The 25,372-nt window shown below is 40.7% G+C and overlaps 1 protein-coding gene across 7 annotated transcripts in view; it reads right to left on the bottom strand.

The window, feature by feature from the left end:
- The window catches only part of LOC138751297 (ataxin-1-like), a 302,985-nt gene that overhangs the window by 73,003 nt on the left and 204,610 nt on the right, over nt 1-25,372 (bottom strand). For 4 of the 7 annotated variants that reach the window (XM_069913418.1, XM_069913414.1, XM_069913415.1 and 1 more), the window contains one exon: nt 15,511-15,560. The exons of 1 other annotated variant lie outside the window; for it this stretch is intronic. The gene's annotated coding sequence lies outside the window, so the exon portion shown is untranslated. Of the gene's footprint in view, nt 1-14,957; nt 14,982-15,510; nt 15,561-25,372 lie in introns of those variants that run through there. 2 more of the 7 variants (XM_069913417.1, XM_069913413.1) reach the window with 2 other exon arrangements.

Below are 25,372 nucleotides of genomic sequence, written 5' to 3'. Positions count from 1 at the left end.
TGCATTTATTCTCCTTTTTAAATTTAACCTATGCTACTGTAGTTGCTTCTTTAAATACCTGTTCAGGTGCAACAAGAATTCATTTTCACTCAACTTTACCATCAAAGAGCAACAGAAAGCAGTCGGTATCAGAACTCTGCTGACCTAATAAATTTAAAAAATGGATAAACCTGAACAATGGATTTAAACCTTTCCATTCCATTGTATTATTTGTTCCTTCAACTTCATTGTTTTATGCTTTAATATTCATTTTTTCTTAAAATTAAAAAAATGTTCAATACTCACAGTTGAAAGTATTAAAAATACACAGCTTAAAAAAATTCAAATATGAATACTAAACAAAGTTTTTATGTTCTTATAGAAATAATGTTGTCAAGGAGAAATTATAAAAAGCAGGAAAAAAGGTCTCTTAGTGGCTAAATGTAACTAACTGGAAAAGAGCATATTCTAGTGTATAATCTAACAAGCCTCTGGGTTTTATTTTACTTCAGAGAATGCCTCCATTAATGGCCAAGCTGCTAACATGACTAGTGAAGACAAATATAAACAGCGACATTTCCTGCTGATTTTTCAGAATCGTATGGTTGTACAGCTCCGAAATGTCGCCTTTGGCTCACCATATCCATGCCAATCATTTTGCTCGGATACATTCATCCCATCTGCCCCCACGAGATCCTTACCCTTCAATGCTATGCCTATTCAAATGCCTGTCCAAAATTCTCTTAAATATAGCAATTATATTTAATTACACCGCCTTCTCTGGCTGTTCCAAATCGACCATTCGCCATGTAAAAAAAAATCCACTTTAAATCTCCTTCCTCTCACCTTAAACCCACCATGGCCTGAAGTTTTTGATACCCCTCCCATAGGACAAAAATTCTGACCGTCTATCCATTCCATGTCTTATGTTAAAGACCTCCATCAGATCGCTTCTCAGTCTCCTTCACTCCAGGGGAAACAAAACACATCTATCCAATTTCTACCCATAATTATAGTCCTCCCATCCAGACAACATTCTTGTGAATTGCACCTGCACTTTCTCTACTGCAACCACATCCATCCTATAGAGTGGTGACTATAACTGCACTGATATTTCAAGTGTGGTATAACCAGTGTTTTGTAAAGTTACCAAATAACTTTCAAACTTTTCTATTTCATCTTCTATATCCCACATGCCATACCCTGACTGATGAAGAAAAGCATGCCAAAATGCCTTCTTCAGTGTTCCATCTACCTGTGTTATCACTGTCAGAGAAATATGGACTTGAACCCCAAGAAGCTTCTATTATTGTTATTTCTTAGCATCCTAACTTTTACTACACATGTTCTGTCCCTATTTGACTTCCCAATATGTATCACCTTGCACTTGTCAGGGTTAAAGACTACATGCCAACCTTCTATCTGTTGCAGTCTTAGGCAACCTTCATTATTATCCATAACACCAATTTTCATGACATACTAAATTATTCCTCAACACTGACAGGCAAGTTGTTAATATACATCACAAACAAGGGCCCATAACCGATCTCAATTATAACAATGGTCATAGACTTCCAAACATAATCCTAATCTTCCACCACCACTTCTCGAAAAGGACTCCTTTTTCCTCTTCTTTCTCCTACTGTTAGTAACGCCAGCCACACTCAGGGCGACTCTTTGTTTGCCTTACAGCAGTCAAAAGTTGAAGAATATTATGCATATTACATTATTAAAGTATTATTACATGACATTAAAAATGAACCTTTGACCTTTGATCTTTGACAGGGCATTAATTTGCCTTGGTGGTAAGTGATAGCATTGCAGGTTGGCTGATGACCCAAAGATTCAGTTATTGTGAACTGAATGTACGTTTGGCAAATTCATTTCTCAGCATTAACACTTCATCATGATTTGACTGCTTAACTATTTAATGTGAGTTTCAGAATGTTCGAAAGGAGCCCTGTTGAAAACTGTTTGAGAATTCACGTCCAAAAAGGGACGAGAAGAAACATAAACCAAGACACGAAAATACTATTTATAATATGAAAAATAAATTTTTTCAAGGCCAACTAATTTTTCTGCTCTTGGCAACCCATTGGTCTGAGGATTGTAAGGCTAAAGAAATTGAAACAAGTTCCATTTTCACAGTCCAGCAAACTCACTTTAAAACAACTGACCGACATTTCTCTCATGCCTGCACTTTTTACAGTTCTTTCTCACAAATACCAAGATTGTTGGCTTTTATTTGGCATGCAAAACCAAAGCACAAGAATTCCACTGATATGCAGTTGCCAGGAAAAGAAAACACTACAAATATGTTTGATCATATTGGAGAAAAAAAAAAGAGAGCCCAAAGAGAGCAATGATTTCAAACTGAGTTTTGATTATGATTCCAGGTTACAACAAATTAGACATTTTCAAGAAATGGTATCAATAATCTAATTTAGTGAAACAGAAACATAATCTGCTTAAAAATTAAATGGAAAGTTTAAAAACTTTTGTGTCCAAGAGTGTACCATTCCCAGTAACAAGACCACCATTGAAACAGAGCCTGCATTTTTTAAGAAGTAAATTAGGTAAAAGGAATATCAGGATGAAACTAAGGGAAGGCAGAGGTCAAGAAAATAGGATTCATGTGAAGCAAAACATAAGCTTGTCTCAGCTCATTTCCAAGTATAACCTGATAAATAGATTCAAATAAAATTTCATAATTAATTGATCCCCCCCCCCAAAAACATCACAATCCTGTCGAACGTACTGTTCCACTGCTTGGCAAATTTTGATTTCATGAAACTAATTCATATGAGCTCTCATTTGAAATTTATTTTTGGAGTACTTTATTTAAAATTTCCATAAATATAGTTAGCAATGAGTTAGTACAACAATAATAAAATTTAAAAATTACACTGCATGATATTTATAAACCCTTCCCTACCCTAACCCTCCCCCACTACCCCCAAAAAGAAATTATTTAAAAGTATAGTAATCCAACTGCACGAAAACCAACAAGGTCGGGTCAGATACAGCAATGAGCTCTCTGAACCCTTCTCCATTAACAATGGCGTGAAGCAAGGCTGTGTTCTCGCACCAACCCTCTTTTCAATCTTCTTCAGCATGATGCTGAACCAAGCCATGAAAGACCCCAACAATGAAGACGCTGTTTACATCCGGTACCGCACGGATGGCAGTCTCTTCAATCTGAGGCGCCTGCAAGCTCACACCAAGACACAAGAGAAACTTGTCCGTGAACTACTCTTTGCAGATGATGCCGCTTTAGTTGCCCATTCAGAGCCAGCTCTTCAGCGCTTGACGTCCTGCCTTGCGGAAACTGCCAAAATGTTTGGCCTGGAAGTCAGCCTGAAGAAAACTGAGGTCCTCCATCAGCCAGCTCCCCACCATGACTACCAGCCCCCCCACATCTCCATCGGGCACACAAAACTCAAAACGGTCAACCAGTTTACCTATCTCGGCTGCACCATTTCATCAGATGCAAGGATCGACAATGAGATAGACAACAGACTCGCCAAGGCAAATAGCGCCTTTGGAAGACTACACAAAAGAGTCTGGAAAAACAACCAACTGAAAAACCTCACAAAGATAAGCGTATACAGAGCCGTTGTCATACCCACACTCCTGTTCGGCTCCGAATCATGGGTCCTCTACCGGCACCACCTACGGCTCCTAGAACGCTTCCACCAGCGTTGTCTCCGCTCCATCCTCAACATCCATTGGAGCGCTCACACCCCTAACGTCGAGGTACTCGAGATGGCAGAGGTCGACAGCATCGAGTCCACGCTGCTGAAGATCCAGCTGCGCTGGATGGGTCACGTCTCCAGAATGGAGGACCATCGCCTTCCCAAGATCGTATTATATGGCGAGCTCTCCACTGGCCACCGTGACAGAGGTGCACCAAAGAAAAGGTACAAGGACTGCCTAAAGAAATCTCTTGGTGCCTGCCACATTGACCACCGCCAGTGGGCTGATAACGCCTCAAACCGTGCATCTTGGCGCCTCACAGTTTGGCGGGCAGCAGCCTCCTTTGAAGAAGACCGCAGAGCCCACCTCACTGACAAAAGGCAAAGGAGGAAAAACCCAACACCCAACCCCAACCAACCAATTTTCCCTTGCAACCGCTGCAATCGTGTCTGCCTGTCCCGCATCGGACTGGTCAGCCACAAACGAGCCTGCAGCTGACGTGGACTTTTTTACCCCCTCCATAAATCTTCGTCCGCGAAGCCAAGCCAAAGAATATATAATAATGTAAAATAAAAAGAAAATCTTTCAGGATTGCTCTGGGATGCACAGTGAACACACTCAGGACATCAACCAAACTTCCATATAGTTAATTTGGAGAGAATCAATACAGGGCTCATGGAGAAGGAAGAAGACAATTACATACTTATACCCAAAGTTTGAATATACAGGTGCTAAATTTGCCCAAATATACTATATTTATTTCTCAAACTATATGTAATTTTCTCTAAAGGAATATAAATCTGAATTTCTGCATTCCATCTTTTCATACCCAAATACAAGTCTGATTTCCAAGTAGATTCTTGTCACCACTAATGCAATTTGCATCATTTTAATTCAGGTCTCTACCCTTGTATATTCCCCAATAGGAATAAATTTGAATTTTGTGGAAATTCAACATTTGTTACCTGCACTAAAAAATTCCCTAAATCCACCGGAACTGCCTTACTTTGGGACATGACCATGTTGAGTGTAAGAAAGTTCCTACCTCTACACACACATCTAACACATTGTGCCAATAAGTCTGATTTCATTCTATTCAATTTTTGTGGTGTACCGTATAATCGTTGTAGAAAATTATACTGAACTATCTATATCCTACATTAATAGTATTAGACTTACAGTCTCAGCATAGCTCTGACCATCTTCATTCATTAATTATAATATTCAAGTCCATCTCTCACCATTGCTTAGATTTATAAACTCCATGTTTAGGGATTCCTCTTTGTATTAAAAAATACATTGTTAAAATGATTTTTAAAAATAATTTCCACTTCACTACCATTTGGCCGATCAAGTCCATGCCAGCTTCTTTTGAGCAAAGATTAAATACACAAGGATTATTTTACTTTGGACAGAGGCACAGAGAAGTTTAAATGTGGCATGCATATTAATGAGGGGCTAAAATAAATAGGAAGGATTTATTTACCTCAACAGTGCAGTAAAAAAACCAGGGCATTAAGTAGTTGCAGGAGAATTATGGTGGCAGGTGTCTGGAATTTACCATTAGAAAAGCAAATTGAAGCAGAAACCTTTAATACACATTAAAATTACTTTAGTGTTTGACCAGCAAGACTATCAAGCTACACCCTAAAGGTGGGAATAGGCAGAGACCGCAAAAGACCGAATGCCCTCACTCACGGTTTTAGTTTTTTTAAATTACTCTTTCTCTTCATGACTTTGAAAAATTAGAATTAGCTAAGTGGAAAAATGGCTCCTCTTAATGCCAGAGACCCAGGTTTAATTCTGACCCAGGGTCCTGTCTGTATGGAGCTTTTATGAACTGCTTGTAACCTGAAAGTGTTTTCTCCCACCTCCCAAAAACATGCAAATTGGTCAGTGAATTCACCACTATAAATTGGTTGTAGTGTGCCGATGGATGGTAGAATCTTGTCCGGTGGGGGGGGGGGGAAGAGGGGGAGGGAGGCTGTATGACAAACTACTGACAAGTTGAGCTGCTGGAAATATTGTCGATTTTGAACACCAAGATATTATTACTCTGTCTGATAACTCCTTAAATGCTCAATTTTTGTGCTTTATCAAGGAACCTGGAAACTTAGATAGGGTTGTCTGTGGCACAGTCAACTAATTCTGAACATCTTACAATAATGATAGAATGTTATGTGAACAAGCTGTGAATTCGTGCTTACATACTGGGAAAGATAGAAAGCGTGGAACACTCTGCTAGAGGTACCTTTTTCATTCTAAATTCAGCAGGCAGAGAAAGGCCCTTCAGCAATGACATCCCACATTCTTGTCTAGGGAGCTCATTGGCTAATTATTTGGCAACTTGCTCAATATTATTTATTTATTTTATATCTTTCTAAAGGGACAAAAATCACACGTATATGCACAAGCAGAGCAAGAAAGATAGCAGAAAACATAAACTAGGGTACAAAGAAGGGTGGTTTTTCCAAAGGCATTTTTAGATCCAGAATTATGGAGCTTGATATTGCCCACATTTATTGCATTTAAACAGTAATCATTTGACTGGTTATTTGCCTTACCTTTCAATCCTGGTTTTCAGTTACAAGAAGTGTATTTGCAGGATTAGAATAGGTAGCAGAAAGAGATTTCAGGAACTGCACAAACCAAACATGGTTTTTCCAGTTTTTATTACACCTTGCAAAGAATTCCTTAATTAACAACTATGTTACATTCGTTTTAAAGCTCTGCTTCTGGATATTGTGATTCAGGCCATAGTTAACTTCAGTGAGTCTGTCTTTGAAGTAAGGAAAACACTCGGCAGAACATTGATGTTAATGTGGTAAAAGTGACCTGAGCTTACAAATGCCTGTCACTTTAGGTTTACATTCTACACCTAGTATTCAGCAATGAATTCAACAACAAGATTGAAGTATATTGTAGATGACCAATTTGATCAAGCAGAGTGTGGCAGATGTGTGTGGAGGAAATGTGCCCTCCTGCCTGCCTAGAATGTGTGCATTGCAGGTGGCCACGTGTCCTTCCTGTCTGAAACTTATTCGAAAGTCACATCACCTGTCAACCATGCCTAAAGGCTTCCTCATGCCATTCCATAAATTGTTCTTTCGGTCAAGTACCACAGATGTTTATTTCAAACAGTCTATGGAGATTCCACTACAAGTACAGTGACCCAATACGTAGTCATTCTCACATAAGACATTCCAGCAAAAAGAAAGTGCATCGAGGTCTGCACCAAGTCGGAAAGGGGTAAATAAAAGAAACAGGATGGAAATGAATGCACATCAGAGCAGAGGAACTTAGTTGCTTGCTAAAATGTGCCAGAAAAGAACTTGGATGTTTTCATTGCTGTTCTTTTCTAAACCAAGTGGGATGAATTCTGTGCTTATATTAACGTGCAAAATTGAGAAATTACAAAAGAAATCTGAAAATGGATGAGAAAATGTAAAATCTCATTTTCAAATGCAATGGACAAACATCAAGTTATAGTCACCAAGAAACACCGAGCAGGATCAGCATAGTGATGTTTACTTTCTGTAGTGTTTTGAAGCGAATGAAGTTTGCACAAATATGCTGGAGAAACAGCAAATTTCACAGTGTTCTTTATATAGCAAAGTTAAAGATGCATAACCAACATTTTGGGCCTGCGACCCTCATCAAGAAGTGTAGGCGCGAATGTAGCAATTCCTGCAGCCACAGGGGTAGGTATCAAAGGGGGCGATTGGCGGGAAAGGATAAGTGATGGGGGAGAAATGGAGTGAGCAATGGCTGTGGAAGTCAGAGGGGAGAGGATGGGAAGCTGTGCCTGGTGGTGAGATTACTTTGTAGGTGGTGGAAACAGTGACATTTAATATGTTGGATTCATGAGCAAAAAGCAGGATAGGCAGGGAAGAAGGGGCATGCAGAGGAGCAGAGGCCAAAAGACAAGAGGTCATAGGTTGATATGGATGGGAGGGCAGAAGAGAAAAAGGCTGAGCAGTGATAGGGAGAGGCAGTAGCTTCCTAACAGAGAAGGGAGTGGGGAGTTAGAGAAAAGAAGACAGAGGGATAGAGAGAAAGAAAGCCATAGAAACTGGAGAAGTTGTCGTTAATGCCATCTGGTTGAAGAGTGTCCAAACGAAATCTGAACTTGGCCAGTGTCATCATGGACAAGTCTTCACTCCATCTACAAGAGTGAACATCTACAAGAAAGCAGCCTCTATCCTCAAGGACCTTCACTGCCCAGCTCTCGGCCTCATCACACTGCTATCTTCAGCAACGAGGCACAGGAACCTGAAGACGAACACCCAATGGTACAAAAAGAGGTCTTCCCCTCTGCCATCAAATTTCTGAATGGACACATACTAACCCACTTTCTCTCCTTTTTCACGAATGTGTGCATTTTTTTAAAAAAAATGCAATTTATAACAATATTTGCCCCTGTAATGCTGCCGCCAAAGACCGAATTTTATGACAAGTTCGTGACAATCAATTCTGATTCTGAGGTGTTGCTCCTTCACTTTGTGGGCGGCCTCGGTTTGGCAGTGGATGAGGCTGTGGACAGACATGCAAGTGTGGGAATGGGGCATGGAATTGCAATGGATGGCCTCGAGGAGGTCCCTGCTGTCACAGTACACAGAGCAAAAGTGCTCAACAATAATATGTGTGCATTCCGTCTCTCCGATTTTGAGGAGGCCACAATAGGACCACAGGATGTAGCAGATGGCCCCTGCTGATTCACAAGTGTTGATTCACTTGGAAGGATTGTTTGGAGCCCTGAATGTGGTGAGGAAGAAAGTGTAGGCGCGAATGTAGCAATTCCTGCAGCCACAGGGGTAGGTATCAAAGGGGGCGATTGGCAGGAAAGGATAAGTGATGGGGGAGAAATGGAGTGAGCAATGGCTGTGGAAGTCAGAGGGGAGAGGATGGGAAGCTGTGCCTGGTGGTGAGATTACTTTGTAGGTGGTGGAAACAGTGACATTTAATATGTTGGATTCAGAGGATGGTGGGATGGTAGGTGAGGACAACGGATTCCTGCTCTTGTTGCGTCCAGGGGCGGAGGGAGCCAAGACAGATGTGCAGGAAAGAGGAGATGTGGATAATGGCTGAGTTGATGGCTCTAGAGCAGGGGTGTCAAACTCAAATTCACGGAGGGCTAAAATTAAAAACTTGGACTAAGTCGAAGACCGAACTAAATATTTATTGAAAATTTTCAACAAAATCTGCATGTTTTCTTTTCTTTCAACATATGTAATGTTAAACTTTAGGATATAACTTTAGGAGGATAATGTTACAGGTCAGGAGTAGGTAGCTCAAGTTCACCCTTTGCTTGACCTGAGGGAAACATATTTGGTCCCTGTGGAGATGTAGTCAGCATTCACAGGCTGTGTCCATTTTGGCCTGCATCAGGACTCAGCATTTCCTGCTCACTCCTCAGGCTCTAGGCCTCTATTCACCCTCGACCCACCATCCCTCTACCTGACCAGTCCTTTACCCAACCGCTACTCACCCTTCACTCTACTCGCTCTGCCTCTACCCACCCCATCCTATACACGCCACTCTACTGCCTCTCCCCGCAACCTGTTCCTCCCTCTACCCGTCTCTCACCCTCTAATCACCCCTCCCCTACTCGCCCTGCCCCTCCCCTTTTACCTCTTCCCTATCCACCCCTCCTTCTACTCATCCCTCCCTCTAACTGCCCCTCGCACCACCATAACTTCCCCTGCCCATTACTCCTCACCTACACCCTCTGCCCACCCCTGCTTACCCACCCACTCAGGCCCAGCGCGCTGCCAATCAGCCTTTGCGGAACAGCGGGGGCCATGCGCAGCCTGCCATGTCCGTCGCGCCGACAGGAAATCACAGGCACTCTCCAATCCGCCGCACTGCTCGACAGGTGGGAGAAGTGACTGGTTGTGCGGGGAGCCTTCCAACTGGCTTGCCGGCTGATGACATCGACAGACTTCTCGTGTTACAATTTTGTTTTCCCCGTTCTCAAAGTTTGCACGGTCAACCTGCAACACTCTTGCTCCCTCCGCGTCCCGTGGATCTGATGCCCGGGTGTTGTTAGGATTCCCAGCAGAAGGTTTGTGGAACTTTACCATTCTGGATTCCTTTTTGAGAATATTCTGGCCATCTTTTAAGGGGGGTGGTTTTAGGGGGGAGGAGATAGTTAGGGGGTGGGGAAGGATGTGCAATGAAGGGGGAGGATGGTGGGGGTGACAATACTAAAAAAAAGCATTGGCTCTCGCTGCAGGGCGGGCCACCTCTAATACATTTTTGAAATGATCTTGCGGGCCATAATTATATCGCGGGCCAAATTTGGCCCGCGGGCCAGAGTTTGACATGTATGCTCCAGAGGATAAGCCACATTTTTTTGACCAACATGAAACCTGACCGTTACCTACTAAGGTGGATGTGATTTGCTCTCTCCCCATGCCATTGACGGTGAAGGGACTACAAGAGTTTGTAGATAAGGTCAACTTTTATCACCGGTTCATACTGCAGCGGCCCGCATCATGATCCCACTCTTTCCCCTCATGGCAGGACCCAGTAAAAACATCAAATGGGCCCAGGAGGCAACTGAGGCCTTCCAGGCCACTAAAAATACCCTAGCCAACGCCACCCTCCTTGAGGACCAGCGGACAAACACCCCATCAGTCCTCATGATATACGCGTCCAGCACAACTGTCGGGGGTGCACTTGAGCAATTGGTGAATGGCAAACGCTGGCCTTTTTCAGTAAGCACCTCAGGCCACCAGAGCTCAAGTACAGTGCCTTTGATAGAGAATTGTTAGTTTATACGTGGCAATTCGGCACTTTCCTTATTTCTTCAAGGGCAGGAAGTTCAAAATTTACACGGACCACAAACCCCTTACCTTCACCTTAAGTAAGGTGTCAGATATGTGGTCAGCCAGGCAACAGCAGCACCTATCCTACATTTCTGAATTTACCACGGAGATGGAACACATAGCTGGAAAATCCAACATGGTGGCCGACACCCTATTCCGACCAGCTATCATGGTGGTGCACAACCCTACCCCTGGCATCAACTATGCGGGCCTGGCTGATGTGCAGCAAGCAGACCCTGACATTCCAGCATACCGGACAGCGCTCACTGGCTTTTAACTGGAGGACATCTAGATTTCCCCCGGCAATCGCATGTTGCTCTCCAACACCTCGACGGGTAAATCTCGCCCTGTCATTCCGGCTGCATGGAAGAGGTGGGCTTTTGACTCGGTCAACAACTTGGCTCACTCCGCCATCAGGACTACAGTCAAAATGGTGGTGAACAGGTATGTCTGGCATGGCCTCTGCAAAGAGGTCACCCTGTGGACCAGGACTTGTTCTCAGTGCCAGTCATCCAAAATTCAGACTCATATCAAAGCTCCACCACAGACATTCGAGCCAGCATGTCACCATTTCAGCCACGTGCACATTGACATTGTGGGGCCCCTATCCATATCCCAAGGTGCACGTTACCTTCTCACAATGGTCAACCGGATGACCAGATGCGTTGTCACTATCAGAGGCTTCCAGGGAAGCATGTGCACAGGTTTTACTCAACACTTGGGTAGTGCATTTCAGGGTCCTCAAACACCTCAACTCGGACAGGGGGGCCCAATTCACTTCCAGTCTGTGGACCGTCTTACTCCACACCCAGGGGACCCAACTCCACCACACCATGGTGTATCACCTACAGGCCAACGGGTTGGTGGAGAGGTTCCACAGACACCTTAAGGCAGCCTTAATGGCGCAGCTTACTGGACCTAACTGGGCTGACAAACTCCCTTGGGTCCTGTTAAGCATCTGCCCAGGAGGACCTCAAGGCATCCTCTGCAGAGTTAGTCTACGGCGCACCCCTAGTTATATTGAGCAAATTCATTACAGCACCCTGGCCCCTGCTAAACATAGACTCCATGGCCAACTCTGCACTTATGTCCTAAAGAACTTTGCTGACTGTAAATGTGTGTTTGTTCGGCTTGGAGCTCACTGCCCACTTCTACAGCAGCCTTATGACACAACGATTCCACCTGTGTTTTGGACACTGGCAGCAGGAAAGAGACTTTCACACTCAACTGGTTGAAACCAGCCTACTTGGATTTTGACCAGCCCATCACTCACCTGACCCCAGAGGTTGGCCACCTAAAAAGTGTCCTGATCACCTGTTTTTGGGGGGGAGGGGGTGGTGGAACGTGTAGCGGCCTGCACCGAAGGCCGACACAGGAAATGGTAGTCGAACGTGGCAACCATCATGTGCATCATGCGGGCTGAAGCATACGTTTCCATAGACCACCAGCAGAGCTGTGAAACTGGCCAATCTCCAGCGGTGGATCGGGGCTCGACATCAGAGGTAACCAATTGGCCGTCAGCCCGCTCAAGCCACGCCCGGTGGTGACATGGCCGAGGTTGACTATAAAAGGCAGAGCTGCCACTGAATAAAGTCACGGTCAAATGCACCCTACTGGTATGTGTGTCTTTCTTCTCCTGCGGACTCGAGCTACAGCCTTAGGGGTACAACCTAGCTGTAGCCATAGCGACCTTGCTACAGTACATCCAATCACTTAGAACACCTTCCAATAATTTACCTACTACTGACGTCAGGCTCACCGGCCTATAGTTTTCAGAGTTACTTTTGGAGCCTTTTTTAAATAATAGAGCAGCATGAGCTACCCTCCAATCCTTCGGCACTAGTTTTATGTGCCCCATACAAAGGGGGAAACAGTTTAAACATTTCAAAAGCACAAATAACCCAATTCCTCAATGGAGAAAATACTTTAGAAATAGGCCTCATAAAAATATTGATAAATGACAGAACAAAGTATAGTTTAATCTAGTCTGGCAAAAGTCCTGCTCATACACTGATTATTTTGTAACATGCAGATAAAAGGACTGTACACGTCTCCAGAATGGAGGACTATCGCCTTCCCAAGATCGTGTTACATGGCGAGCTCTCCACTGGCCACCGTGTCAGAGGTGCACCAAAGAAGAGGTACAAGGACTCCCTAAAGAAATCTCTTGGTGCCTGCCACATTGACCACCGCCAGTGGGCTGATCTCGCCTCAAACCGTGCATCTTGGCGCCTCACAGTTCAGCGGGCAGCAACCTCCTTTGAAGAAGACCGCAGAGCCCACCTCACTGACAAAAGACAAAGGAGGAAAAACCCAACACCCAACCCCAACCAACCAATTTTCCCTTGGAACCGCTGCAACCGTGTCTGCCTGTCCCGCATTGGGCTTGTCAGCCACAAACGAGCCTGCAGCTGACGTGGACATTACCCCTCCATAAATCTTCGTCCGCGAAGCCAAGCCAAAGAAAGAAAAAGATCTAGATTTACCTATAGCATTTCCAACAATGGCATCATAAATTTCACCAAGTTGTGCAGTGAAAATTTTCCAACATATGTAAAAGTAGAATGAAACCCAGCTCAAGAGGTAAAAACACAGAAATGTTGGTGGAACTCAGCAGGTTTTGCAGTGTCCTTAGGAGGTAAAGATATATAATTGACATTTCGAGTCTGAGCCCTTCAGACTTCCTCCAGCATTTCCCTATTTTTTACTACAATCACAGCATCTGCAGACTTTCTTGATTCACTCCACACAGCTCTAGAGGCCCCCCGCTGTGATTGCATCATTAAATCTTCCTGGACACTGTAACCTCAGGTGAATGGTGAGGTTTTTTACTCTCAAATTAAAAAGGGATATATATCTCTAAGTTTCTTTTTGCACACAGTCATGGATCAGGATTGGAAGAGTTGATATTCACTGTTCATACACATAAAAAGTTTGGCAGCAATTGCAAAATCTGAGTCATTCGTTCTCCTGAACAACTCATGCATTTTGAAAGTTACAGGCTGAATAAATATTCAGCAAACTAATATTTATTAGCTTGTCTGCTTGCCCAAATTGTTTCTGTACTTCCTAAATTTAACTCTCAAATTTCTTCAGGTTAAAAAAGACTGCTCAAACTGTAGCATATTGTTAATGTCTTTTCTTCCATCTACACTTGATGCCAGGTACTGTTCGGGGCTTAAAATGTCTGTCTCCAATTCTGACAGATCCAGGGCTTCAATTCAACCAATCACATACCATACCACCTTTCCTACCTTTCAAGTGGAACAAAGTAAATTCATCATGTACAGTACTGGATTCTGCAGGGAAATCTCCATGCAACTGCTGAGATTTCTCAGTACAAGTACCAGTAACCTTTGGGTTTTTCCTACAAGTTCTGAATTTACCAATCAAGCTCCAGTGGCGATTTTCTGGACTCTGCATGAAGAACACCAGATCGGAGACTTGATAGAACTCTTCTCATCATTCTAATACAATGTGACAAAAACTTTAGAAATTCTACTCCACCACATTTATTCTAGGCAATCTGTTCTTGGTACTTATTATAGTTTGGAACCACATGCAATGAACTGGTTGAAACTAATAAACTAATTAAAAACAGTTTTTTTCTCCAAATTAACTATTTAAAAGTGGATCGATTGATCATACTTTTCTGTGGAAAATGTTAATTAGAAAATGTTAGATTATTCAATATTTAAATAAATGTTTCAGAAACATGGACAAACGTTTTGAGTCATGGGAACCAGGAAAGATAAAAGTGTGACTTTGCTGGCTAGTAAAGTATCCGAGTGTCATGGAAAGGTTTGTTCCGATTATGCCGAGATCCCACCCTCATTCAAGGGCCTTTCTGCTTGGTTCCACGACCATTTGGGGACACAAGATCAGTCTTCCATATTTGGGATAGGAATAGCGAACATGGCAGTGGACCAGAGTCAATGAGATCTGAGCCAATTTCATGGACAAGAGGGAATCATGTTAACTGTTCACAGCTGGATAAAAGGGCAGTGAACCACACTGAGTTAGATTCCCAAACTGTGCAAGAATTTGAAGATTTCAAATGTCTACACTATTACAACTATTTGCAAATTCATTAAATCATTAAAAGCTTGATCAAAAAGATAAAATAAAAACCAGATGGTTGACTACACAGCAGTAGGAAATAAATGACAATTTTTTCAATATTACTGAAAGTAGAAATTTTCATTTGCTGATTTATACTTTAATTTAATGCTCCCTCAAAATGTTTTCCTCACAATCGCCTTCTCCTGATAGTTTGAATACATAAAATATTAGGAGTTACATACTAATGCAAGGAATGGTTTCAATATTTACGTTTTCAGACATTTAAAAAAACCCAGTTCAAATAAAGCATCAACTTGTTCCCTGAGAAAGTTCAAACTAAAACTAAGACATCTGATTTGCAAATTGGTGTTGGCTGAAATAACTACTCACCTCTGAATACTGCTGTGGGATCATCTGCAAACTCCAAGACAAATGAGGACTCAGTAGTATCTCATCAGTAATATCTTTATTTATTCAGTACTACGTCGCTGTAACAGGCTACTTTATGTGCTCAACTCCATGTTGAGAGCTCCAAAATTGGAACATCATCAAGTGAGCAAAGAAGATGTGATTACTCTTTATTTGATGGGTGCATCAATTATTGTATCCCAATGAAGTTGGTCGTGATGGGGTGGTGTTCAGAGATCATTCTAATTTTCTTCCTTCCGCTTGGCAGATGCACAAATAGGGAAGAAGATGTCTCACCATGTTTCTTCACCCAGATACAACCCATTCATTCTGATGGCAATGCTGCGACATAAATGGCAATCCAGTAAACTAGCAAAGGGTAAGCTGAGCAACCTTTTTAAAATAATTCTAATAATATGCTTGGCATCTGGTTAGACAAAATGCAATGAAGCATTTCCATGACACAGCATAAACTGTGTGAATATTAAACCAATTAGTGAAAGGCCATTGTAATAATTGTGGAAATTTCACTCACCTCATGAGGTGAACTTGTAGGCTTTTGTGGATATGCACTCATCTTCTTTGCTGATCAATACAATTATGAAAATTAGAAGCCAAGGTTAAACAATGACATAGGGAATTTTTCACCTCAAGTGGAATTCATGCAGACAATTTCTCTCAATTTGGTGATTTATTTTCTCTCTTTAGTTCAATAGAAGGCATCTGACTCAGATCCCTTCAAGTTTCCACCCTCCTCATCTTCCTGTTGGTCCTTCCTCCATCTCTTTTTCAACCATCCTCAGTTCTCCACCATACAATCTCATCCTCATTTATAATGATACACTTTCATCTACTTCCTCCAAAGTTCACACCTGCATTTCTCCTTTGCCACTCTCCCCCAACAAAAGACTGACCTTCTTACTGACCTCCATTCATTCATTTCTCTCAGGAAATGCTGTCTAAAACTGCAGGAAATCAATGCTGCTCTGGCTTCTACCTGACCATAAAGCTGTACTGTAGGCTGGAATTCCTGATCTCAAACGATCTCGAGAATTCTCACCCACTGCATTCCATGGAACAGCAGCAGAATCTACAAGCAGAACTATGTTATCTGCAGTCATAAACAAAAGGATACTTGGCTCAAAATACCAACCCTCTTTATTAGATGGTATGCAATGAGTTTCCTCATTACCAGTAGGGATTATGAATGCTATCTGAGAAATAGCATGCATAAAGTACTTTCAATGACTTCGACTACAAATTTTTCCCTCAAATCTAAAGAATTTCAGGAATAAAATAAATTGACTTAAAATGCAAAGTTATATAAAGGGATAGACACATTTGAGTAACTGGGAAAGCACCCAAACCTCGATATCATTTCATGAAAATGCAATGTCTCAAACAATCAAATAATATCTTAGACTTGCTGTTTTATGCAGCCGGATCCTATTGATTACAAACGTAAATAATCCAGAGATAACAATAGTCACAGAATCTTTTCAAAGCAGACTACATGAAGTAGGCAAATATTTGGTCAAGGAGGCTGCAATGCAGGATCCTGGAAAGTGTTTAATGTAGGTTAGAGATGATGGAGTGGGGCTTGGGTTTAGGGCTGCAGCCCAAGCCAAAGTCAGAGAAGAACCTCACATTAGGGGAAATGTGGTGTGATGTTTGTGGAGAAACTGAAGAAAATATCTATTTGAAGGATAGAAATCTCCAATTTTGACCTCATGTGGAATATTTGCATTATGTTCTTAATTTACATTGTTGTTCAAATAGAAATATGATGGGTAGAGGAAATCAACTCCATAAAAATAGACCCTGGCCACCACAGAAACCAAGAAGTAACCACGTAATACAAAAAGAAAGTGCTGAACAAGAAACAGTAGGTCAAGCAGCTTCTGTCAATAGAGAAACAGTGTCACTGTTTTACGTTGAAGACTTTTCATCAGAATTTGGAAAGAAGGGAATCAGAAATGGAGAGGATGAGCAAATTTAAATTCCTGAAATCACCATCTCAGAGGACCTATCATACTAATATCATTGTGAAGAGAGCACGCGAGTTCCACTACCTTCTCAGGAGTTTGCAGAGCTTCAGTATGTAATTGGAAACCTTGGTAAACTTCTACAGATGTGTTGTGGAAATTGTGCTAATGAGCTGCATCATGGCCTGGTATGGCAGCACTAATACCTCTGAGAAGAAAACTCTGGAAAAGGTAGTGGACTTAGCCCAATACATTACAGGCAAAACTCTCCCCACCATCGAGAACACTGACATGGAACTCTGCCAATAGAGAGCAGCAGCGATCATCCAGTATCCACAAAACCCAGGACATTCTCTGCCAGCAGGAAAGAGCTACAAGTGCCATAAGACACATACCACCAGGTTCAGCAATAGTTACTAAACCTCAACCATCAGACTCAGACTCATTTAAGGAATCTTACTTTGCACAGTATTTATTACTGAATTTTTTTTTTCTGTATTGATCAGTTTATTTACATTTCTTTTTTGAGTAGACATTTTTCTTCTGGAGTTTAGTTTTCATAGACATTTTGCCTGCCACGCAGGGAAAAGAATCTCAGGGTTGTGCGTGATGTCATGTACTGTATGTACTCTGACAATAAATTTGAACTTTGAAAATACAAGTTAGTACGAAGGTGCAGAAAAGGTGCAGGAAAAAGTCTGAGTTCTACAGCACAGAACCAAGCTCTGGGGTCCATTGAGTCCAGCCTGACCATTCCACTGAAAGGAATCATAAGGGAAAAAGTGTAAACTCCACTCCGACAGCACCAGCGATCAGGTTGAAACTCAGGTCACTGGAGCCGTGAGGTAGCAGCTCTACTTGTACATCACTGTGCTTCCCCAGTTTCTCCAACCAGGGCTGGTTTGGGAACAAATGGCAGAAGTTATCAAGTCAATGGGCAGTAAAATTTAAAAAACGAACCAAAGCCTCAAAGAGGCTTTGACCTCAACAGATGTTGTCCGACCTACTGAACGTTTCCAGAATTTTGTTTTTATTTCAGATTTCCAGCATCTACAGTTCTTTTAGATTTTTAACTATGCAGAATAATATATTTAACAGTAATTTTTAACCACTTGTGACATGTTATATGTTAACTCACACTCGAAGGACATAGCAACTTCCAAAATGATATCCATTCAGGCATCTGAACTCAAAAACAAGCCAAAATATCATTTGTCATCTCATCTATTATGGGAGAATCCAGAAAATGCAACAACTATTGACCACAGAGGGCAGGTGATTATATTTAGATTATTGAGAGAAAATGCAACTTTGATGGATTATGTATTTAATTATTTTTCTTACTGCCCTTATTGTTCAGAGGGTTAAATGTTAGATTTCCTTCAAGAAACAGAGCAGCCTTGAGAATCACGTGTTCTGGAACTGCATGTCTGACCACAGAGCCATGCAAGAATATTATTAGCATTTGTAAACATGCTTACATAATTCACAGCATTTGAATAGCACTAATCAACTTGCTTTTAAACAAGAAAGTTTGCAATAGACTAATGTGCTGGGAAAACTCAACAGGTCATGCAGTGTCCATGGGAAGTAAACAGTAATCAACCTTTTGGGCCAGGGCCGAAACGTTGGTTTCCCTGTGTGACCTGCTGAGTTTCTCCAGCACATTTGTGTATTGCAGCTTAATTTAGTGAATACTCAAATGGTTTTGTCAAGTTTTCAATACCTTTCTTTGACTGTTCTTAACTTTTTATTTTTCTACAATTTCATATCGACAGAAGTTTTTGACTTGCCTTCAAACTGGCAATGATTTTGAACCTGTCCCAGAAAAAGGAAACCTGAGATTCCTTGCTACTACAACACTAAAACCACCAAACAGAATTAATCAGGAATCTTGCCTCAGTGTTGGTTCAGAAAAAAAAGTTTGGTTTTTATATCCTGGTGAAGAAATCGAAGTCTCCAAGTCTATTGCTTTATTCTTCTTATTGGTCATTGATCCATATTCAGGATAAGAGTTGGAGCTTAAGCCAAGCCATGGTCTGATAGACTGTTTATTTTTCTGCTTTCCAAAGTCAAGGAAACCACAAATAAACATATTTTGTAGGGCGGGTCAGAGTCGACAAAGATTTTCTGTTAAATCCATGGCTGACCATGATTACCCAAGTTTTGAACAAATAAATTCGACATAGCAAGAAAGGGCCTGTTCGTATGAATGCCTGAATATGATAAACCTCTCCAGAGAGAAAGTCATGCAAGAAAATAGGGTATAATTTTGTTCCAAGTATTCTCATTTTCACTGATTCATGACAAACTACTGGCCACATTCCTGTCACTTTGTTTTGCTCACATCCATCTTGCACAGCTGCACTTTTTCTGGCAGTTCACACTTGGGGACCAAGAATAAATATTTATTTATGTAATCTAAGAACATTATGCTGTGCAGAAGAAGAAGAAAAAAAAATCACCAACATAGAGGATAGTAAATGATGAGACCCGATCAACCAGAAAGTTGCATTTTGAAAGCATGAGTAACACTGTTGAAAATCCCTCTTAAACAAGCAATTTCAAAAAGCACACTCCATTTGCAAGCTCAGTTTTAGAGTCATACTGCAAATGACCAAGCCCAGTGGACCAATCAGCTCATGCCAAACAAATTGACAAAGTTCCATCTGCCTATATTTGGTTCATATCCTTCCAAACATATCTGTCCGTGTAGAACATTGCCATTATGCCCACATCGATAGCTTCCCCTGGCAGATGGTTCTAAATGCGGACCAACTTTCTAGACAAAAAAAGTTGTCCCTGAGTTTCCTCTGATCTCTCCCTCACTCCAATTCTCAAAATCATCTACCTTGGGAAAAACACTCAGCATCCACTTTATCCATGCCCTTCATGATTTTCCAAACCTCTGCAAGGCCGCTCCTCAGGTTCCAACACTCCAGGGAATAAAGAACCAGCCTGTCCAACATCTTCCTAAAACTCAAGGCCACCTGTCCTAGCAAGAATAGCACATTTCCAATTATTTATATCAGGACCAGATTAAATATACAGAACCATGCTTTCTCGTGGTTTGCAAGCAACTTTTCAAAGCCAAAGATAAAGTTGGCAATTGTCGAAAATCTCGGATATATCTCCGAAATGTTAGATAATGAGACCTCTTATCTGCACTATCGCTGTAATATTTCTAGCTGTTACAGAACCAAACTGCAGAAATAAAAAACTTAAAAATTCAAATTCCTCACATATAGGGTGCCAAGGTAAACCATGTGATTGAAATTATTTGTCTTTTAAGGAAATAACTTGAATTTAACATCACAAGACATAAGGCATGTACACAACAGATACTATTGCCAGAAACAAAGAGAAAGTGAAATTCATGGATATGTCTCAAGTCAAATTGCACTATTCAAAAGGTGATTTCACACACAAGCTCAGGAATTAATCTGTCTTTTCTCAAAAGATGCAGATGATTGGATAAATAGTCACTGTCACATGGATCCAAAACTTGCATAGGGAATGTCTGAATTACAACACCTGATTCTGGAGTGTTTAAACTTCCAAGGAAAACATGCTCAGTAGTTAGTATAAAATAACATATTTACTTAGAATTTTTAATGTCTTTTCACCAATATTGTGGTTCCATCACTGCCTAATAGAGACACACAGAACTGTACACAGCAAGTCTAATAAATGTCAAATGAATAAATAAGCAACAAGTCTTCTGGCACCATTAACTGAAGCAGACAGGTCATAAGATACCACTTCTCTTTCATTTTCTAAAATATTGTTCTCTCAGGCATGGATAATTATTAAAATATAACATTTTAACAAATTATTTGTGAAATTCAGAAGGATTCTTTGCAAGCCTTGGTGTCCTCTTGAGAGAGAACACCAGATATACTCCACACTGTGATGAAAGACTGGTGGAGGACTGTAACATCTTGCAAGCCCTATTAAATACTAGTAACCAGAGCCAAAATGGCAGGAGTCCAATTCTGCATGGCAGCAACTCCAGTTGGCATTGAGGAAACTTAGCATGCTTTACAGAAGTCTTAGATTCCACAACAGACACTGCTTTGAAATTGATGCATTAGCTGTGAGACCTTGCATGATGTTTGGGATCACAAATATGCTAATTGAGTTGCCCATCATTTCAGTATTGGAAAGGGTGCCACTAAGCTGCATGCAAGGTTCATAAAATCTTCTTGCTGTTCCCTGCTCAGTTTCTATCAGTTCCCATTTCTCTTTCTTCATCCCTCCATCTTAATTTCACCATTATTTCGATTATCATCTCAATTTCTAGCATAAATAGTTTCTGATATTTATTGAACAAAGCAAAGGTTAAAAAAAGGTGAATAACTTTTCCATCCACATAGATCCACACATGCATACATGGACATATAATTTTTTCACAGATCAGATAGGCTGGAATGTGTGATGAGAAAGTTTTATTTAACTTTCACCAGTCTTTCCTATAAATGGGTGTAAACTAAATTTCTTGACAAAAGTTTGTAAGGTTATGAGGGGTACTGATAGGGTAGTCAATCTTTCTTCCAGGACTAAAATAATCAAATATTAGAAGATATGCACTTAAGGTGAGAGGAGAACATTTAAAAGGGGATGTGTGGGACAAGTTATTTCTTTAAATATACCTGGACAGTGATGAAAGCAGATATGATAGTAGCATTAAATAGGTTTATGGATGGATACATGAATATGCAGGGAATGAAAGGGAATGGGATTATGTGTAGGCAGGAGATAATTAATATAGTTTTTCATTTTGAAAGACACTAGTTGAATTCACCATCATGTTCGTGCAGATATTGTGGGCCAAAGGACCTGTTCCTGTGCCAACCAGTTTCTGTTTCTTATAGAACAATACAAATTGAAAACACTACAAATGCTGGAGATTTGAGAAAGATAACCCTAGGTAATGCCCCAGATGACAATCCTTCAAAAGGCATTCCATGGCATTCCTGAGCTTGTCTTGGAGAAATTCCTTTTGTTCTCTTTGCAACTTGAAACCAAAGTTCAAAGTTATTGTCAGAGTACATGACATCATACACAACTCTGAGATTCTTATTCCTGCAAGCCAGGCAGAACTTTTGCTTGTTTTCCCTCTTTCCTCATTCTGACAGAAGGATTTAAGACTTAAAACATTGACTCTCTTTCTCTTTCCACAGAAATCGTGAGACATGTTGAATGCTTCCAGCTTTAATTTTGTTTTTATTTCTGAGAAAGTACTTTTGCAATTATGCACACAAGTTACTGTCATTGGTTTACTATTTTTCTACCTATGCACCATTGCAGTTGTGACCAGAACAAACATAGAATGCCTTTTATTGAATGAATATTCTCAATGCGGTAATCCTAAAAACATTGACACTTGTTGAATGTATTTAAAGACTTCAGTAGCATATCAAAGTATAACTGCTGAGGACCTGAGTGCTTGATTTTGCATGTGTAGTCTCATTCTTTAAAATAAATTCAACATTCTTGCGTCATGGTTTTGCATTTTAAAAGACACTAGAGCACATTATTTCAATAACTTAATAAAATGCATCTTTTCACATTCCCATTCACACAAGATTAGAAAAAATTGCCTTCTTTTCAAGCTGCAATCATGGACTGCTATTTAAATTTAAAACAGCTTAGTGTAGACCCCAGGAGATAACTACAACTTTTCAGAGGTGACCTTTTCCTCACAATAAAATCAAATGACTCTCATTTATTAAGATTTAAGTTTGAGTATTGATGTCCTGCTAACTCATTCACCCATCGACTCTTATGGTAATTCACAATATAAAAACAAAACAAAAAAAAAATGCTGGTAATACTTAAGGTCAAGCCACATCTGTGGGAATAGAAATGGAGTTAATATTTCAGATTGAAAACCCTTCATCAGAACAGATCAGTTCTGACAAAGCATTTTCAACCTTTAACTCTATTACTTTTCCCACAGATATGCCTGACATATTGAATATTTCCAGCTTTTTCTATATTTATTTTAGATTTCCAGTATCGGCAGATATATATATATTTTTATTTTCAATTCACAAAATGGCAAAACTTGTGTTATTGGAGGGAATTTTTAAACCACTGGCAGATCTAAACAAAGATCTGGAAGCAGATGTAAGATGAATATTTCTGCTTTTTTCCTTAATTGATTGCAAAACTAATTTAACTTGCGTGGTCAATTTATGAACTTCTGGAGATATGTTTTAAGGATAAGTAGACCAAATACTGTTTTTTTCCCGAGAGTAAAATCTAACAAGTAATATTTGGAAAAAGTTCCGTCAAGCTATTTTACCAATTGAAAATGTGGCATTAGCACCCTTACCATCCAAATACCACCATAACAAAATGCAAAACAAGTACCCATACAGAAATTTGATATCTTGTAATTCTGATTCAAATCATTTCACTATCCTCTTCCAATTGAGCAGACTAGCCTGATCTACAAGTACAGTGAATGACTCATCAAAGTACAACCCCACAATTCCTGGATGCAATAGTTAGTGGATGAGAATGGTATCAAAAGAAATTCATAAAGCTTCTTCTTTCCCTAATGATTGTAGTAAAAACACAGAAATGTTGGGAGGAACTCAGCAGGTCCACAGCATCCACATTTCGGACCTGAATCCTTCTTCAAAATATGAGTAAAATACATGTGCATAAGCTTGTCCAATTTTTTCTCCCACAATGTGGTAGAATGCACATCTTTGTGTAAATACATTCCACAGAAATAAATTGCACAGTGTTAGTCTGGGCAAAGAAACCATATAAATAAGCAACACCATCGCAATTGCCACCAACTTAAGCAAAGCATAAATATTCTCAGCAAAACAAATATTCTCACCAAAACTGGCCTCAGACAGATACTTTTTCATCACATGACTCATGTGCAAGACCATCAACACCCAACCCACTGAATGATGCCTAAAGCCCACACATTCAATGGGAAATGTTTAATACAACTCATAACCCAAATAATGATGAACATGCCAAACCACTTTTACTCCCACATGTAAGACACTAGCCTCTTAACCCACTTTAGTTGAGAAAGGTGCATGGTCTTCTTGTAAATTTATGCTCCTTTAAGACATAGACAGTTCTCAAAAGAGGCAAATAGCAATGCCACGAGCTCATTTCAAAACAAGGAAATATATTTATTATCTCAAAATTTTCTTTTTGAGTAGGTACCTGCTCTGACAAAGAAAAACATTCTGTAAATAAAAGCACATGCCTAAGAACCAGTGAACATTACAACACAGGAACAGGCCTCATCAACACTTATGTTTTTTGCCTAGACCCACTGACCTGTACCCAGTCCATAGCCCTCCATACCTCTCCCATCCATGTACCTGTTCAAATTCTTCTTCAATATTAAAATTGAGCCCACATTCACCATTTCAGCTGGCAGCTCATTCCACACTTCCACCACTCTCTGTGTGAAGAAGATCCCCCTCACGTTCCTCCTAAACTTTTCCCCTTTCACTCTTAACCCATGTCCTCTGGATTGTATCTCACCTACTCTTATCTACATTTACCCCGTTTATCCCCCCTCTTAATTTTAAATACTTCTATCAAAATTCACCTCATTCTTCTACACTCCGGGGAATAAATTCCTAACCTGTGTAACCTTTCCCTGTTTCTCAGTTCCTGAAGTCCAGGCAATATCTTAGTAAATCTTCTCTGCACTCTTTCTATCCTATTGATATCTTTCCTGTAGTTAGGTGACCAAAACTGCACACAATACTCCAAATTTGGCCTCACTAACGACTTAATACAACTTTTCCTCAACTTCCCAGTCCTATATTCAATATTTTGATTTATGAAGGCCAATGTGCCAAAAGCTCTCTTTACAACCCTATACACCTGTGATGCCACTTTCAGTGAATTATTTATCTGCCTTCCCAGATCCCTCTATTCTACCTCACTCCTCAGTGCCCTATCATTACCATGCATGTCCTTTCTTGGTTTGTCCTTCCAAAATGCACATCTCACACTTGTCTGCATTAAATTTCATCTGCCCTTTTTCAGCCCATTTTTCCAGCTGGTCCTGATCCCTCCGCAGCTTTGAAAATCTTCTTCTTCAATGCCTCCAGTCTTATTGTCATCTGCAAACTTGCTGATCCAATTTACCAAATTATCATCCAAATCATTGATATAGATGACAAACAACAATGGTCCCAGCACCAATTCCTGAGACACACTACTAGTCACAGGCCTCCAGTCTGAGAAGCAATTATCTACCACCACTCTCTGGCACTCCGTCCAGTCATTGTTGAATCCAGTTCACTGCTTTACTGTGAATACCTAGTGTTTGAACCTTCCTAACAAACCTCCCCTGCAGAACCTTGTCAAAGGCCTTACTAAAGTTCACGTAGCCAACATCCACAGCCTTTCCTT

The sequence above is a fragment of the Narcine bancroftii genome, chromosome 1, assembly GCF_036971445.1.
Source record: "Narcine bancroftii isolate sNarBan1 chromosome 1, sNarBan1.hap1, whole genome shotgun sequence".
NCBI classification, from domain to species: Eukaryota; Metazoa; Chordata; class Chondrichthyes; order Torpediniformes; family Narcinidae; genus Narcine; species Narcine bancroftii.
This window is presented reverse-complemented; position numbering and strand designations above follow the sequence as displayed.